The sequence below is a fragment of the Misgurnus anguillicaudatus genome, chromosome 7, assembly GCF_027580225.2.
Source record: "Misgurnus anguillicaudatus chromosome 7, ASM2758022v2, whole genome shotgun sequence".
Lineage (NCBI taxonomy): Eukaryota > Metazoa > Chordata > Actinopteri > Cypriniformes > Cobitidae > Misgurnus > Misgurnus anguillicaudatus.
Window position 1 is genome coordinate 22,673,020 of NC_073343.2, and position 4,470 is coordinate 22,677,489.

The following is a 4,470-nucleotide window of genomic DNA, read 5'->3' on the forward strand; positions in this document are numbered from 1 at the left end:
AGGGTGAAAGTTGATTATTTGCACGTGTTTCAAAGGCTTGCAAATGTTAACACTAAAGCGATTTTAAACAATTAAATCGCAAAAAGGCGCTAAATTTTCTGTGCGCACAGATGCACATGCGGTTGAATGTGTCCGGTCCTACTCCAATCAAACGTGATTATCCCTTTGCCCTTCACAGATCAGAACTCTTAATGTATAAACTTGAGAGAGAGTTGCGCTACTGTGTCTCATACTGTAGTCCATTAAAATACATTTGGTGAATAAGCACTGAAAAACAACGTAGTTTTTACTTTATGTGGAGTGACTGTTTATGCTGCATCTTCTTCCCGAAGCGCCGTTTGGAGTTCGTCCTCCGTCTGTGTGTGCGCGTGTTTAAGTGCAATCAACAAATGTAGGCATGTCAGAATTACAGTTATGCCGCTTACATAATGTAGCACTTTTTAATGTTTGATGACAAGATCCTTTATTATGTATGTAGACTAATAATTTAAGTTTAATGTCCTAATGATCAGCCTACTTATTTGCATGTCCCACAGCTGACATGGAACGTTATTAACTGGTCAGGGAACTTAATTTTTTTGTTCTAGTCTGTTCAGGTTCGTCAATTTTAGGGTTGAACCGAAAACCGGAAACGTCAAAGCAACACCAAAGAGTTTTTTGACCTTAAAATAACGTTTACAAAAAAGCTTCAGTCGTTCATCCACTCGAAACAGGGTGAACAGCACTTTGAAGGGCTTCGCAGCCCTCTATCGGCCAAAACCGCACTGAAGAAGTTTCCAACCGTCGGGTCGCGGTCCTGTAGTTCGAGTGAAAACTACAAAAACTTGCTTTACGGCAGACCTACAATCCAAAATTAACTACTGCTGAACGATACATCTTGTTGGGATGACGCGAGGGCATTTTTGTTTATTATAAACTTAAATGAGCACATGACGCAATATTCTTTTATGCTGCTGAATGATTTCCGCTTCAGCGCAGTAAATCTAAATTATTTACGACAGTGGTAATGGAGAATTCCACTTCCAACCTGTAGGGGGAGCAAAGAGCAAAAACTCTTTAGTAAATACTGTTTCTGTTCAGAACGAACCAATTGGGAAAAAATCAGGTTCAAAGCCCTGGTACAAACGGATAATAACACTGTGTTAATTCTATGCAGTGTTATAGTCACAAAGATTGATGTGGATGATTTGCTGTTGCTTTACGTTTCGCAAAGAAACCAAAGGAAAACAACCTTGACAATGAAAAAGAGGACATTTGCATAAGTAAAAATCTTTATAGTTGTAGTTACCAGCCACAGTGGAAATGGCCCTTAAGCGTCTTTATAGTAACTTCAACAACAAACAGACATTATGTAAGGGATCATGTACAGGCAGCTGGTTGTTATCACATAAATAAGCCTTGACAGTGTGATGAAGTACCAATGTAAAGGATCTGGTATCAAACTGAAGGGGCTTATTTCGAGATGCCTGTACATTGTCCCACTCATAACATGGCTATTTACGTCATAAGTAGGTAAGATTAAATATTGGTTTGAAATATTTTATATGTTAATTTTTAACAAATGCAGAATTCAGAGAGAAAAATCTGTTTACTTTTAGTTTTGAGATAAGACAAGATGTCACGAACACACTATTTGGTTATCATCATTTGTAAATATAATGTCATATATGGTATTAAAAGACATGTTTATATTTAATTTTGTGTAATATTAAACTATTCCTGTCAAAATGATTTGCAGCATCCGGGTTACCATGTGTTATTAGTTTTGAGTGGTTATCTTGGAAGTCACATTGGATGAAAATGTCCGCTACATGCCTAAAGCTAGGGCCACACCAAAAGATATTTTAAAGGGGACATTTCATGGAAATCTGACTTTTTCCATGTTTAAGTGCTGTAACAATACTGTTCCTTAATATGCACTATCCAACCACACCACTGTCATTTAGTGCAGGAATCAACTCATTTTCCTTTAAAAGGACACACGCAACAAATTTTTGCTTACACCTACAAAGTGCAGATTTTAACATTTTATAATAAATGATCTATGATAATTTTAAGCTAAAACTTTACATACGTACTCTGGGGACACCAAAGATTTATTTTACATTGTTAAAAAGTCTTGTGAAATGTTCCCTTTATATCAGATTTTCAAAATGTGAAAGACCACAAACATGATGAAAAAATGGATGATTTAACATTTTTGTAAGTGTATATGACAGCACACCGCGCACCATCAGATTAACTTCACAAACAACGCGAGTCTCAGCTGAGAACACAGGAAATCTCGCAGAGATCTTGTGATGTTTCTCGTGTCCATACGTGACTTCACAGTAAATAAACATGGCAAACAACAGGCATAAAGAAATGACATTAATACAATGGACTGCTTTTTTACACTGAAAAAAATAATTTTCAAGAAAAAAATTAAGATGCTTTTTCTTGATAAGCAAAATGACCCAAGTCTAGTTTTTAGACCAAAAATATCAAATTTAAGTGATTTTGTGCATAAAATAAGCAAAAAAAAAAAAAAAAAAATCTGCCAATGGGGTAAGCTAATTTTTCTAGAATTTTTCTTGAATTTAGTGTTTAAGAAATTTTTTTCAAGATTTTTGCTTATCCCATTGGCAGATTTTTTTTGCTTGTTTTAGGCACAAAATTTCAAAAATTTTTTGCAGTGTACATCTCGGATGTCCATCTCACTTTATTCTGTGCCTGCTGCGCCATGTAGTTGTTATGGTTTAATCTTTTATCTGCACGCTTTCTGATCGTCATTGACCCAGATGTTTATATTTCTAATTAAACATTTTCTAAAATGTAAAATTTTTGGTTTATTTGTACTTTACAAAAATGTAAATTAAATTAAATGCAAGAAATTAAAGTGGATATTTTTTTTATGTACATGCATACTTGTACGTGATGTATAGCATGCCTCACGAAACTCAACGAACTCAGGTATGGAAAGGTCAAAGCAGTGACACGCAGACAACAGGAAATTTAAAAATGATTGGCAAAAAAATTCTTTTTTTACAACAATTACCATTGAAAATAAAAATGTATTAGTTATGCATAAACAGAGTACTGTCTGCTTATTTATTTTTTCAAATATTAGAAAATTATAAATTAGGAGAATCAGGGCAACTTTAATTTTAATATAACACAGCAACATTTACTTTCGGCCCACGGCCCTCAGTCAGGTTTGATTTTTGGCACTTGGTAGGAAAAAGTTTGGGCACCCCTGCACTACATCAACCTGTACCCATCTGAACCTCTAAACCCACTCAGCACTTTAACCTGTTATCAGACATGTGTTTAATCACACATCTACACTTCTCTTTAGTTATCACTGTTATGACCCCACCCTGGCCTGGAGCTCTACCCTACTCAGTCCTGCCTCCCCCCACATGCAGATACTCTCTGATCTTATAGAGCTCTCATGACCACTTTCAAAATATCATGACATTACAGTATATTGGTCAGTGCTGATTGTATGCTAGTGAGGATGCTAAGTCTAAAGTGCAATGAGGGCGAGCTGAATACTTAGAGCACTTTAAACTAAAGCTAGTATGTAGTAAATTAATGTCTAGGGTTAAAGTCAGGTTTGTGATGGTGTTTGTTTAAATAGCTTGTAATTTGTTGGGCTTGTTGTTCATTTAGAATGAACAGTGTAGGTGTATATTCCAGTGAAATGCATGTTATTGACAGTACTTGGCAGTGTATGATGCTTCCATGCTGATAAACAACATAGAGACCAAAAGCAAGCAACATTAAAAAGTACAGCAAGTGAGAAAGAAAGTGTAATAAACAGATATGGTAAGTGGAGAATGTGCAAGAGGAGAAATGAAACTTTTTAGTACATATCAGCCTACTCAATGTTTAACACTTTGTTTTTATAATGCTAACCTACACTCACCTAAAGGATTATTAGGAACACCATACTAATACTGTGTTTGACCCCCTTTCGCCTTCAGAACTGCCTTAATTCTATGTGGCATTGATTCAACAAGGTGCTGAAAGCATTCTTTAGAAATGTTGGTCCATATTGATATTGATGGAGATTATTTGGGAGGCACATCCAGGGCATGAAGCTCCCGTTCCACCACATCCCAAAGATGTATTGGGTTGAGATCTGGTAACTGTGGGGGCCATCTTAGTAAAGTGAACTCATTGTCATGTTCAAGAAACAAATTTGAAATGATTCGAACTTTGCAACATGGTGCATTATCCTGCTGGAAGAAGCCATCAGAGGATGGGTACATGGTGGTCATAAAGGGATGGACATGATCAAAAACAATGCTCAGGTAGGCTGTGGCATTTAAACGATGCCCAATTGGCACTAAGGGGCCTAAAGTGTGCCAAGAAAACATACCCCACAGCATTACACCACCACCAGCAGCCTGCACAGTGATAACATGGCATGATGGATCCATGTTCTCATTCTGTTTACGCTAATTTCTGACTCTACCATCTGAA